This window comes from Tachyglossus aculeatus, chromosome 11 (genome assembly GCF_015852505.1).
Source record: "Tachyglossus aculeatus isolate mTacAcu1 chromosome 11, mTacAcu1.pri, whole genome shotgun sequence".
NCBI lineage: Eukaryota > Metazoa > Chordata > Mammalia > Monotremata > Tachyglossidae > Tachyglossus > Tachyglossus aculeatus.
In genome coordinates, this window is record NC_052076.1 from 15,843,114 (window position 1) to 15,857,794 (window position 14,681).

The 14,681-nt window shown below is 52.0% G+C and overlaps 1 protein-coding gene across 1 annotated transcript in view; it reads left to right on the forward strand.

The window, feature by feature from the left end:
• The first annotated feature begins 2,235 nt into the window (after positions 1 to 2,235).
• The window catches only part of WIPF2 (WAS/WASL interacting protein family member 2), a 35,327-nt gene continuing 22,881 nt past the window's right edge, over positions 2,236 to 14,681 (forward strand). The window contains 1 exon segment of the mRNA XM_038753698.1: positions 2,236 to 2,291. The gene's annotated coding sequence lies outside the window, so the exon portion shown is untranslated.

A 14,681-nucleotide genomic window follows, 5' to 3' on the forward strand; every position in this document is an offset into this window, starting at 1 on the left:
GATGAAGACTGCGAGCCCCACGTGGGACAACCTGATCACCTTGTAACCTCCCCAGCGCTTAGAACGGTGCTTTGTACATAGTAGGCGCTTGACAAATGCCATTATTATAGCAGCGTGGCTCAGTGGAAAGAGCCCGGGCTTGGGAGTCAGGGGTCATGGGTTCAAATCCTGGCTCCGCCAATTGTCAGCTGTGTGACATTGGGCAAGTCACTACTTCTCTGTGCCTCAGTGACCTCATCTGTCAAATGGGGATGAAGACTGGGAGCACCCCGTGGGACAACCTGATCACCTTGTATCCCCCCAGTGCTTAGAACAGTGCTTTGCACATAGTGAGCGCTTAACAAATACCATTATTATAGCAGCGTGGCTCAGTGGCTTGGGAGTCAGGAGTCATGGGTTCAAATCCTGGCTCCGCCAATTATCAGCTGTGTGACATCGGGCAAGTCACTACTTCTCTGTACCTCAGTTACCTCATCTGTAAAATGGGGATTAAGACGGTGAGCCCCCCTTGGGACAACCTGATCACCTTATAACCACCCCCCAGCACTTAGAACAGTGCTTTCATTTCATTCATTCATTCAATCGTATTTATTGGGCGCTTAACGGGTGCAGAGCACTGTACTTGGGAAGTACAAGTTGGCAACATATAGAGACGGTCCCTACCCAACAGTGGGCTCACAGTCTAGAAGGGGGCTTTGCACATAGTAAGCGCTTAATAAATGCCATCATTATTATTATTATTATTCTCTGAGCCTCAGTTCCCTCATCTGTCAAATGAGGATGAAGACTGGGAGCCCCCCATGGGACAACCTGATCACCTTGTGTACCCTCCAGCGCTTAGAACAGTGCTTTGCACATAGTTAACTTTTAACAAATGCTTTTATTATTATTATTATTCCGGGTTGTCTGCCTGGAGGTTGGGGAAAGCCGGGTCTCTGACGTCATCTCACCGCTGGCCCGTAGGCTGGAGACGCCCCCTAGTGGCCGGATATGGGTAACGCCGCCCACGCACGGCGTGATGACGTCACGCCCCCGCCGTTGCCATAACTACGGAAGGTCCAGCCAGGGCGGGAAGTGCTCATTCATTCATTCATTCGTATTTATTGAGCGCTTCCTGTGTGCAGAGCACTGTACTGAGCGCTTGGGAAGTCCAAGTTGGCAACATCTAGAGACGGTCCCTACCCAACAGCGGGCTTACAGTCTAGAAGGGGGAGACGGACCACAAAACAAAACATATTAACAAAATAAAATAAGTAGAATAAATATGTACAAATAAGAGTAATAAATACGTACATACATATATACATATATACAGGTGCTGTGGGGAGGGGAAGGAGATAAGGCGGAGGGGATGGGGGGGAGGATGTGTTCATTCATTCATTAATTCGTATTTATTGAGCGCTTACTGTGTGCTTGGGAAGTCCAAGTTGGCAACATAGAGAGACGGTCCCTACCCAACAGCGGGTTCACAGTCTAGAAGGGGGAGACAGACAACAAAACAAAACATATTAACGACATAAAATAAATAGAATAAATATGTACACATAAAATAGAGTAATAAATACGTACAAACGTATATACATATATACAGGTGCTGTGGGGAGGGGAAGGAGGTAAGGCGGAGGGGATGGGGAAGGGGGGGAGGATGTGTTCATTCATTCATTCGTATTTATTGAGCGCTTACTGTGTGCAGAGCACTGTACTAAGCGCTTGGGAAGTCCAAATTGGCAACATATAGAGACGGTTCCTACCCAACAGCGGGCTCACAGTCTAGAAGGGGGGAGACGGACAACAAAACAAAACATATTAACAGAATAAAATCAATAGAATAAATACAAATAAAATAAATAGAATAATAACTACGTCCAAACATATATATTAACAAAATAAAATAAATAGAATAAATACAAATAAAATAAATAGAATAATAAATACGTACAAACATATATATGCAGCTGCCCCCTTCCCCCACGTCCCACCATCCTTAGCCGTTGCTGCCCTTCCTAAGATGGCGAAAGGGGAATGCTGAGGGCTTTCAAAGCCCGACCTTCTAAAGATGGCGACCGGAAGGTCGCGCCTTACCTGCCTGACCTTCTCAAGATGGCGCTCGCGAGCCTGCGGGCCAGAGGCGGGGCCTTCTCCTCCTCCTCCCGCCCCCGCGCCTCCCGCTGCCGCGCATGCGCCCGGCCCTCCCGCGGCCTCCATTTTGTTCTGGGGACGCAGGGGACGGTGGGAGCGGATCCATTTCCGGGTTGACGGAGGAGGCGGCGGCGGCGGCAAGAACCGGAGAGGCGAGTGAGCTCCGGGGCCGGTGGGGAAGGGGGTGCTGCGGGGGGATGTGGGCGGGGAGACGGGGGAAGGTGAGGGGCTGGGGACGCCGGGACGGGGGTGGAGGGGGGCGGGGCCGATGCTGAGGCGCCAGGTGGGGAGGGGCGGGGCCTAGGAGAAGAGCGGAGCCGTGGGAAGTGGGCGGGGCCTGCGGGCATGCGCAGGCGAGAAGGAGGCGGGGCCTGCGGGCGTGCGCAGGTGAGAAGGGGGCGTGGCATGTAAGAAGTGGGCGGGGCCTGCGGGCATGCACACGTGGTGAAGGGGGCGGGGCCTGCGGGCGCGCGCAAGAGGGGAAGGGGGCGGGGTGTGTGAGACGCGGGCGGGGCCTGCGGGCATGCGCAAGTGGGAAGGAGGCGGGGCCTGCGGGCATGCGCTGGTGGGAAGGGGGCGGGGCCTGAGGTCTTGCGCAGGCGAGAAGGAGGCGGGGCCTGCGAGAAGCGGGCGGGGCTTGGAGACATGCGCAGGTGGGAGGGGATGGGGCCTGTGGGCATGCGCAGGTGGGAAGGGGGCGGGGCATGTGAAATGGGCGGGGCCTGCGGGTATGCGTAGGTGATAAGGAGGTGGGGCCTGTGAGAAGTGGGCGGGGCTTGCGGGCTGTGGCAGGTGGGAAGGGGGCGTGGCCTGCGAGCATGCGTTGGTGGGGAGGGGGCGGGGCCTGTGAGGGGGCGTCAGACGGAGAGGGGCGTGGGCTATGAGAAGGGGCGGGGCTCCGGGCATGTGCCAGGTGGAGAAGGGCGGGGCTTGCGAGCCTGCACGCCTGCGCAGGAGGGAAGGGGCGGGGCCTTCCAACACGCGCCAGATGAGGAGGGGGCGGGGCCTGTGAGGGGGCGTCAGGTGGAGCGGGGCGTGGGCTATCATCATCATCATCATCAATCGTATTGAGTGCTTACTGTGTGCAGAGCACTGCACTAAGCGCTTGGGAAGTACAAATTGGCAACATATAGAGACAGTCCCTACCCAACAGTGGGCTCACAGTCTAGAAGGGGGAGACAGAGAACAAAACCAAACATACTAACAAAATAAAATAAATAGAATAGATATGTACAAGTAAAATAAATAAATAAATATGTACAAACGTATATACATATGGCTACGAGAAGGGGCGGGGCTGCGGGTGCCAGATGGAGAAGGGCGGGGCCTGCGAGCATGTGCAGGAGGGAAGGGGCGGGGCCTGCGAGAAGGGGCGGGGCCTATGAGAAGGCCCGGGGCTGTGGGTAGTGGGCGGGGCCTGTGAGAATTGGGCGGGGCCTGAGGGCATGCGCCAGATGGGGAGGGGGCGGGGCCTGTGAGGGGGTGCAGGTGGGAAGGGGGCGGGGTCTGCGGGCCTGCGACAGAGGGGGGCGGGGCCTGCGAGGAGGGGCAAGTGGAGAGGGGGTGGGGCCCGCGGGCATGCTCCAGATGTGGGCGGGGCCTGTGAGGGTGTGCAGGTGGGAAAGGGCGGGGCCTGTGGGAATGGGCGGGGCTGTGGTGAAGTGGGCGGGGCCTGTGAGAAGCGGGAGGCGCTAAGTGGGGAGGGGCGGGGCCTATTAGAAGAGAAGCAGCGTGGCTCCGTGGAAAGAGTCCCGGCTTTGGAGTCAGAGGTTTTGGGTTCGAATCCCGCCTCCGCCACGTGTCTGCTGTGTGACCTTGGGCAAGTCACTTCACTTCTCGGAGCCTCAGTTCCCTCATCTGTAAAAGGGGGATTAAGACTGTAAGCCCCCTGTGGGACAACCTGATCAATCAATCAGTCGTATTCATTGAGCGCTTACTGTGTGCAGAGCACTGTACTAAGCGCTTGGGAAGTACAAGTTGGCTACATATAGAGACAGTCCCTACCCAACAGTGGGCTCACAGTCTCTTGTAGTAATAATAATAATAATAATGATGGTAATAAAATGTGGGGCAATTTGATCACCTTGTAACCGCCCCCAGCGCTTAGAACAGTGCTCTGCACATAGTAAGCGCTTAACAAATGCCATCGTTATCATTATTATTATTTTAAAGGGCCAGGAGGTGCCAGGTGGGGAGGGGCGGGGCCAATGAGAAGGGGCGGGGCTGTGGGGAAGTGGGCGGGGCCTGTGAAGGGAGCGGGGCCTGCGGGGATTAATTCGTTCAATCGTATTTATGGAGCGCTTACTGTGTGCAGAGCACTGTACTAAGCACTTGGGAGGTATAAGTCAGCAACATAGACGGTCCCTACCCAACAGTCTAGAAGGGGGAGACGGGCAACAAGACAAAACAGATTAACAAAATAAAATAAATAGAATAGTAAATATGTACAAGTAAAATAGAGTAATAAATCTGTACAAACATATGTGCAGGTGCTGTGGGGAGGGGGAGGAGGTAGGGCGGGGGGGATGGGAGGAGGAGGATGGGGAGAGGAAGGAGGGGGCTAAGCGCTTACTATGTGCCAAGCACTGTTCTAAGCGCTGGGGAGGACCCAAGGTGATCAGGGGAAGCTGCGTGGCCCAGTGGAAAGAGCATGGGCTTTGGAGTCAGAGGTCATGGGTTCGAATCCCAGCTCCGCCACATGTCTGCTGTGTGACCTTGGGCAAGTCACTTAACTTCTCTGTGCCTCAGTTACCTCATCTGTAAAATGGGGATGAAGACTGTGAGCCCCACGTGGGACAACCTGATCACCTTGTATCCCCCCCCCCCCACCAGCGTTTAGAACAGTACTTTGCACATAGTAAGCGCTTAACAAATGCCATTATTATTATTATCATCATCAGGGGATGACTGGGGTGTGAAGTGGGCGGGGCCTGTGTGAAGTGGGCGGGTCAGTGAGAAGTGGGCGGGGCCTGTGAGAAGCGGGCAGGCCAATGGGAAGGGAAGAGGCCTGTGAGAAGTGGGCGGGCCAATGGGAAGGTGTGGGGGCATGTGGGAAGGGGTGGGGCCTGTGAGAAGTGGGTGGGCCAATGGGAAGGGAAGAGGCCTGTGAGAAGTGGGCGGGCCAATGGAAAGGGGCGGGGCCTGTGGGAAGGGGCGGGTCCTGTGAGAAGTGGGCGGGGCCTGTGTGAAGCGGGCAGGCCAATGGGAAGGGAAGAGGCCTGTGAGAAGTGGGCGGGCCAATGGGAAGGTGTGGGGGCATGTGGGAAGGGGCGGGGCCTGTGAGAAGTGGGCGGGGCCTGTGAGAAGTGGGCGGGCCAATGGGAAGGGAAGAGGCCTGTGAGAAGTGGGCAGGCCAATGGGAAGGGGCGGGGCCTGTGAGAAGTGGGCGGGCCAGTGGGAAGGGGCGGGCCAATGGGAAGGGAAGAGGCCTGTGAGAAGTGGGCGGGCCTGTGGGAAGGGGCGGGGCAGGCAAGGGGTGCAAAGTGGGCGTGGCCTGTGAGAAGTGGGCGGGTCTGAGAAGTGTGTGGGCCAATGGGAAGGTGTGGGGCCTCTAAGAAGTGGGCGTGGCCTGTGCCAAGTGGGTGGGCCCCCTGGACTAAGCGCTTGGGAAGTACAAATCAGCAACCATGTAGAGATGGTCCCTACCCAACAATGGGCTCACAGTCTGGAGGGGCAGCGTGGCTCAGTGGAAAGAGCACGGGCTTGGGAGTCAGAGGTCATGGGTTCGAATCCCACTTGTCAGCTGTGTGACCTTGGGCAAGCCACTTAACTTCTCTGGGCCTCAGTTACCTCATCTGGAAAATGGGGATGAAGACTGTGAGCCCCATGTGGGACAACCTGATCACCTTGTATCCCACCCAGCGCTTAGAACAGTGCTTTGCACATAGGAAATGCTTAACAAATACTAACATTATTATTATTATTAGAAGACTTTCCTCCTCTGTAAAATGGGGGTTCAGTACCTGTTCTCCCTCTTACTTAGACTGTGAGCCCCACGTGGGACGGGATCCGGCTAACCTGATTATCCCCTATCTACCCCAGCACTCAGTACAGTGCCCGCCACATAGTAAGCGTTAAACAAAAGCCACCACAAAAGCAGTCTAGGCATAGTGAGAGCGAGAGGAAAAACAAGGGCATAGCAGGAAGTAGGTAGTAAGATGTAGTAATGAGTGTGTACACAAATAGTCCCATGTATGTGAGTGGTGAGGATCGTGATCAAACACGGAAGTGGTCAGGGTGGCTAGTGGGTGAGTAGACTGTTGGGAATTAATCAGGGAGGGCTTCCTGGAGGAGGTTTTTTGGCTTTTCTTTTTTAAAGAAAAGCTTTGAAGATCTCATCTTTCCACTGACCCCTTGCCCACCTCCTCCCTCTGGCATGGAACTCCTTCCCCTTTCATAATAATAATAGCGATAATAATAGTAATGATTGTGGTACTTAAGCGCTTAGTATGTGCCAAGCACCGCACTAAGCCCTGGGGCAGATACACTCATTCAGTCGTAGTTATTGAGCGCTTACTGTGTGCAGAGCACTGTACGAAGCGCTTGGAAAGTCCGATTCGGCAACAAATAGAGACAATCCCTACCCAACGGGCTCACGGCCTAGGTCCCATATAATAATGATGGCATTTGTTAAGCGCTTACTATGTGCAAAGCACTGTTCTAAGCGCTGGGGGGGGGGGGATACAAGGTGATCAGGTTGTCCCAAGAGGGGCTTACAGTCTTAATCCCCATTTTACAGATGAGGTAAATGAGGCCCAGAGAAGCGAAGTGACTTGCCCAAGGTCACACAGCTGATGTGGTGGAGCCGGGATTAGAACCCATAACCTCTGGCTCCCAAGCCCGGGCACTTTCCACTGAGCCACGCTGCTTCTCCAAGGCTCATAGTCTCATATGAGGCTCACAGTCTAAATCGGAGGGAGTAGAGGTATTGAATCCACTTTGCCGATGAGGGAACTGAGGCACAAAGAACAGCAGTGACTTTCCCAAGGTCGCGCAAGCTATATGGTGGAGCCGGAATTAGAACTCAGGTCATCATCATCATCATCAGTCGTATTTATTGAGCGCTTACTACGTGCAGAGCACTGTACTAAGCGCTTGGGAAGTACAAATTGGCAAAATAGAGAGCCAGTCCCTACCCAACAGTGGGCTCACAGTCTAAAAGGGGGAGACAGAGAACAAAACCAAACATACTAACAAAAAAAAAAAAATAGAATAGATATGTACAAGTAAAATAAATAAATAAATAGAGTAGTAAATATGTACAAACATATATACAGGTGCTGTGGGGAAGGTCCTCCGACTCAGAAGCCCAGGCTCTTTCCACCAGGTCAGGCCGCCTTCGTACATGACAGACCATCGCTCTCCCCACTTCAGAGCCTTATTAAATTCACATCATCATCAATCGTATTTATTGAGTGCTTACTATGTGCAGAGCACTGTACTAAGCGCTTGGGAAGTACAAATTGGCAACATATAGAGACGGTCCCTACCCAGCAGTGGGCTCACAGTCGAAAAGGGGGAGACAGAGAACAAAACCAAACATACTAACAAAAAAAGAATAAATAGAATATGTACAAGTAAAATAAATAAATAGAGTAATAAATGTGTACAAACATATATACATATATACAGGTGCTGTGGGGAAGGTCCTCCGACTCAGAAGCCCAGGCTCTTTCCACCAGGTCAGGCCGCCTTCGTACATGACAGACCATCGCTCTCCCCACTTCAGAGCCTTATTAAATTCACATCATCATCAATCGTATTTATTGAGCGCTTACTATGTGCAGAGCACTGTACTAAGCGCTTGGGAAGTCCAAATTGGCAACATATAGAGACAGTCCCTACCCACCAGTGGGCTCACAGTCGAAAAGGGGGAGACAGAGAACAAAACCAACCATAGTAACAAAATAAAATAAATAATTCACATCTCCTCCAGGAGGCCTTCCCTGACTAAGCCCTATTTTCCTCTCCTCCCGCTCTCTTCTGCATCACGTAGGGATCCTTCCCATTTAGGAAGCGGGGATCCTCTCCATCCTCAGCCCCACAGTACTTAACGTACATATCCGTAATTAAAATATATGTCTCCCCCTCTGTACCGTCAGCTTCTTGAGGACAGGGAACGTCTCTAGCGAGTCTGCTGCGCTGTACTCTCTAAGGTGCTTAGACCAGGGTTCTGCCCACGGTTTTTATTCATTCAGTCGTATTTATTGAAGGCTCACGGTGTGCAGAGCACTGTACTAAGCAGTTGGGAGAGTACAACAATAAACAGACACATTCCGTGCCCACAGCAAGCTTACAGTTTAGAGTGGGGGAGACAGACGTTAAATAAATAAATGACAAAATGCTTCCAAAAGAGTACCCGGGCCGCACCTGGAAGAGGGAGGCGAGGCTGGAGGCAGGGAGGTGCCTCAGTTCCCCCGTCTGTAAAATGGGGATGAAAACGGTAAACAACAACAACAGCAACAACAATCGTATTTATTGAGCGCTTACTGTGTGCAGAGCACTGTACTAAGCGCTTGGGAAGTACAAGTTGGCAACATAGAGAGACAGTCCCTACCCAACAGTGGGCTCACAGTCTAAAAGTCTGTCGTTTTATTTGCATTGATGTCTGTCTCCCCCACTCGAGACTGAGCTCCTTGCGGGCAGGGAATGTCATTGTTTATCATCGTATTACTCTATTTATTTATTTATTTTACTTGTACATATCCATTCTATTTATTTTATTTTGTTAGTATGTTTGGTTTTGTTCTCTGTCTCCCCCTTTTCGACTGTGAGCCCACTGTTGGGTAGGGACTGTCTCTAGATGTTGCCAATTTGTACTTCCCAAGCGCTTAGTCCAGTGCTCTGCACATAGTAAGCGCTCAATAAATACGATTGATGGTGATGATGATGACTCTGTCCAACCCGGTTAGCCGGTCTCTACCGCGGCACTCAGTATAGTGCCCGGCCCATAGTAAGCACTTAACGCGCCCCCATTTAAAAAAAGAAAACACCAACGATGGTATTGTACTATGCAACAGGGGGAATGGAAGGGAATTGGATCCCTCCCGAGGCTCCCATCTGTGTTGTAAACGACTTTCCGTTTCGTATTTATTGAGCGCTTTACCGTGGGCAGAGCGCTGGACTGAGCGCTTGGGAGAGGGCGGTTCAACAGAATCAGCAGGCACGTCCCCCCTGCCCGCAACGAGCGGTACAGGCTAGCGGGGGAGAACGGCGTTAATAGGAATCAATAAATCATTTATAATGATTTAAAATGATGATTTAAATCATTTACAATGATTTAAAATCATTTATAATGGTTTTAAGAGAAGTAGCGTGGCTCAGTGGAAAGAGCACGGGCTTTGGAGTCTGTGGTCAGAGGTTCAAATCCCGGCTCCACCAGTTGTCAGCTGTTAAGTGGGCAAGTCACTTAACTTCTCTGTGCCTCAGTTACCTCATCTATAAAATGGGGACTAACTGTGAGCCCCCCGTGGGACAACCTGATCACCTTGTAACCTCTCCAGCGCTTAGAACAGTGCTTTGCACATAGTAAGTGCTTAGTAAATGCTATTATTATTATTATTATTATAATGTCATTGAAGGATACGTACCTAAGTGCTGTGGGGTTGGGTGGGGTGAATATCAAATGTCCAAGGGTCACAGATCCAGATGCATAGAGGACGTGGAAGGGAGAGCGAGTCATGGGGGGAAAACGGGATCAGTGGGATTTATTGAGCGCTTACTACATGCAGGGCTCTGGACTGGGAGAGTCCGATACAGCAGAATTAGCAGACAGCGTCACGTTTTGAAGGCGGAGAGAGTAGCGCGTTGGTGTAGTGCTCAGGGATTGTCTCTATTTGTTGCCTAATTGTACTTCCCAAGCGCTTAGTACAGTGCTCTGCACACAGTAAGCGCTCAATAAATACAGTTGAATGAATGAGGAGGCCGATCCAGTAGCCCAGCTGGGACGTGACTTGCCCCGAATTATTTGGGTGGGGCGGAAGGGCGCAGGCGGGAAATGGCTTTGGAAGAAGAACTGGTAGGATTTAGCAAGTCTTGGTCAGGGGAAAACCTGGGCTCGGGAGTCAGAACGACCTTGGGTTCTAATCCTGCCTCTGCCCCTTGTCTGCTGGGTGACCTTGAGGAGGTTACTCCGCTTCTCTGTGCCTCTGTCACCTCACCTGGAAAATGGGGATTCAGATGGTGAGCCCCATAGGGGATGGAGGACTGTGTCATTCATTCATTCATTCATTCAGTCGCATTTATTGAGCGCTTACTGTGTGAAGAGCGCTTGGGAAGTACAAGTTGGCAACATAAAAACCTGATTACCTCGTATCTCCCCCAGCGCTTAGTGCCTGGCCCATAGTAAGCGTTTGACAAGCGCCATTAAAAAAAAAATAAGTGGGGGTCTCTTCTACGGTTTCATCAATCGGTCCCCGACTGTCGCCTTTGGGGCTCCGAGCTCAGGGTCCTAATTTGTGGGGGGCTCGGGGATGCGGGTCACGGACCAGACGGGGGTATGGGGGCCATCACCCCCCACTTGCCTCCCTTATGACCCTTCTGCTCTCAGCCAGGAGCTATTTGCCCTTGGCGTGGCTTAGCGGAAAGAGCACGGGCTTGAAAGTCAGAGGTCGTGGGTTCTAATTGTCTGCTGTGTGACCTTGGGCGAGCCACTTAGCATCTCTGTGCCTCAGCTACCTCATCTGTAAAACTGGGGACTAAGGCTGTGAGCCCCACGTGGGACAACCTGATTACCTTGTATCTACCGTGGCGCTTAGAAAAGGGCTTGGCCCAGAGTAAGCGCTTAACAAATACCGTAGTTATTATGAATAATTATGAATTATTATGATGAAACCCCTTCTCCTTAGCCAGCTGGAGGCTCTGAAGGCAAGAGGGAGGTGGGGCAGAGGTTGAACTGGTATTGCCTAGTGGAAAGAGCGTGATCCTGGGAATCAGAGGACCTGGGTTCCAATCCCAGCTCCGCTACTTGTCTGCTGGGTGGCCTTGGGCTAGCCACTTCTCTGTGTCTGTTACCTCATCTGTAAAATGGGTATTAAGGCCTTACCTCCCTTTGTGGAGCAGGAACTGTGTCCAACCTGATTATTTTGTGTCCGTCCCAGCGCTTAGTACTTTGGCTGGCACATAGTACTTCGGCGCTTATCAAATAGTGTTTTAAAAATAAAAAAACAGCTTTTAGGGGGCCCGCCCATTGAACCTTAATTAGTTGGGTGCGCCCAGCCTTTTCCTCAAGTGAGGTCGTGGACTCCAGGGCCCTTGAGGGAGGAGAGGTGATAAGGGTGTCTCACTCCCTTCCTTCGGGAGACCTTTCCTGATTAATCTCTTATCTCTCCACCCTATTTTCCCCTCCCTCCTTCATCACCTAGTCACTTGAATTCAGCCCCCCTAAGCTCTAAGTACTTTCCCGTTCTCTCCCCAACACTTCTCTCCATCTTCTCCTACTCAGTTGCTTCTCTGTCTTATTTTAGCATCTGCCTCGCCTGCTATTTTGTGAGCTCGTCAAGAGCCAGGATCACGTCTGTTTCCTCCATTGTACTCTTCCAAACACTCAGTCCAGTGCTCTGCACAGGGTAAGTGCTCCATAATTTTGGATTTCAGGGCTTACTATGTGCCAAGCACTGGGGTAGATTCAAGATAATTAGGTCAGACAAAGTTCCTGTCCTACATGGGGCTTATAGTCCCAAGTAGGAGGGAGAACAGATCTGGAAGCCCTATTTTACATGTGTGGAAACTGAGGCCCAGAGAAGTGACGTGACTTGCCCAGAGACACCCAGTAGACAAATGGCCTAGCGGATGGAGCACGGGTTTGGGAGTCAGAAGGACCTGGGTTCTAATCTTGGCTCTGCTGTGTGGCCTTGGGCAAGTCAGTTCATTTGTCTGTGCCTCAGTTCCCTCATCTGTAAAATGGGGATTAAGATTGTGAGCCCCATGTGGGACAGGGACTGTGTCCAATCCGATTATCAGTGCTTGGCACATAGGAAGCACTTAAATCCAAAACTATGGAGCACTTTCATTGTGCAGGGCACTGGAATGAGTGTTGGGAAGAGCACAGTGGAGGAAACCGACCTCTCAGAGGTCACCAGTGATCCCGTTTTGCCAAATCCAACGGCCTCTACTCCGTCCTAATCCTCAACCCCTCAGCTGCCTTTGACACTGTGGACCACCCTCTTCTCCTGGAAACGCTTATCCGACCTTGGCTTCACTGCCTCTGTCCCCTCCTGGTTCTCCTCTTATCTCTCTGGCCATTCATTCTCCGTCTCCTTCGTGGGCTCCTCCTCTGCCTCCCACCCCTGTAACTGTGGGAGTCCCTCCAGGTTCCCCTTCTATTCTCCGTCTACACCCACTCCTTGGAGAACTCATTCGCTCCTATGGCTTCAACTACCGTTTCTATTCAGGTGACACCCAACTCTACATCACCTGCCCCGATCTCTCTCCCTCTTTCCAGTCTCGCATCTCCTCCTGCCTTCAAGGCATCTCTACTTGGACGTTCTCCCATCACCTCAAACTTATCATATCCAAAACAGAGCTCCTTATCGTCCCACCCAAACCCTGTCCTCCTCCTGACTTCCTCATCACTGTAGACAGCACCACCATCCTTCCTGTCTCTCAAGCCTGTAACCTTGGCATTATCCTTGACTTCTCTCCGTCATCCAACCCACATAGCTAAAATCTTCCCTCTCCTCTCCGTCCAAACTGCTAACCACAATAATACAGTCACTCATCCTATCCCACCTGGATTACCGCGTCAGCCTCCTGGCTGGCCTCCCAGCCTCCTGTCTCTCCCCACTCCAGTCCCTACTTCACTCTGCTGCTTGGATCATTTTTCTATAAAAACATTCTGGACACGTCACCCCGCTCCTCAAAAAACTCCAATGGTTGCCCATCCACCTCCGTATCAAACAAAAACTCCTCACCATTGGCTTTAAAGCAGCCCACCACCTAGCCCCCTCCTACCTCACCTCTCTTCTCTCCCTCTACAACCCAGCCCGCACACTTTGCTCCTCTAGTGCTAACCTTCTTACAGTGCCTCCATCTCACCTGTCTCGCCACTGACCCCCCTACCCCACATCCTTCCTCTATCCTGGACCACCCCTCCCTCCTCTAATCTGAAACACAACCACTCTCTCCCGCTTCAAAGCCTTATCTCCTCCAAGAGAAGGATTTGTACTTCCCAAGCGCTTAGTACAGTGCTCTGCACATAGTAAGCGCTCAATAAATAACGATTGATGATGAAGACGCCTTCCCAGACTAAGCCCCTCTTTTCTTCATCTTCCACTCTTCCCCCTTCCCTTTTCCCCCCACCCCAGCCCCAAAGCACTTACGTACATATCTATAATTTCATTTATCCCTTTGCTCTTCCTGGCTCCCAGCCCCAAAGCACTTATGTACAGATCTGTCAATCAGTCAATCGTATTTATTGAGCGCTTACTGTGTGCAGAGCACTGTACTAAGCGCTTGGGAAGTACAAGTTGGCAACATATAGAGACAGTCCCTACCCAACAGTGGGCTCACCGTCTAAAAGTCTGTCGTTTTATTTGCATTGATGTCTATCTCCCCCACTCTAGACTGAGCTCGTTGCGGGCAGGGAATGTCATTGTTTATCATCGTATTACTCTATTTATTTATTTATTTATTTTGCTTGTACATATCTATCCTATTTATTTTATTTTGTTAGTATGTTTGGTTTTGTTCTCTGTCTCCCCCTTTTAGACTGTGAGCCCACTGTTGGGTAGGGACTGTCTCTAGATGTTGCCAATTTGTACTTCCCAAGCGCTTAGTCCAGTGCTCTGCACATAGTAAGCGCTCAATAAATACGATTGATGATGATGATGATGATGAGGGAAAAGACCGGGGTCTGGAGGAAGAGGGGGCAGGATTGTGGTGGGAGTAGGGCTGGGGGGTCGGGGTTTAGCGGGGGGGGCTGAAATGAGGCCGAGAGTGTGCCGGAGGGGGAATCATCATCAGTCGTATTTATTGAGCGCTTACTATGTGCAGAGCACTTGTCCTCTCCACGCACCCCTGCTGCAAATGGGGGGACTCCAGGCTGAGGGCTCCAGGCCGGCCCTCGGGAAAGGCCCATCCTACGGCCCGGTCCGGTTTGCAGTGGCAGCGGCCGAGGGAACGGAGCCGGTTCTGAGGCCCAGCTCCAAACTGGGAGCAGTAGCATCCCCCCTCCACCCCTACTCCTGCCGGCGGGTGGTCCTGGAGTTGCCCGGGACTCTCTGGCTAACGTTGCCCCTCGCCCCCGTGGCCACTTTGATGGAGACCGTATCTTCCGGGGCCTCGCTAGGTCATGGCTCTAAGCCCCCCATAGTAATAATAATAATAACGTTGGCATTTGTTAAGCACTCACTATGTGCAAGGCACTGTTCTAAGCGCTGGGGGGGATACAAAGTGATCAGGGTGTCCCACGTGGGGCTCACAGTCTTAATCCCCATTTTACAGATGAGGTAACTGAGGCTCAGAGAAGTGAAGTGACTTGCCCAAGGTCACACGGCAGGCATGTGGCGGAGCCGGGATTCGAACCCATGACCTCTGACTCCAAA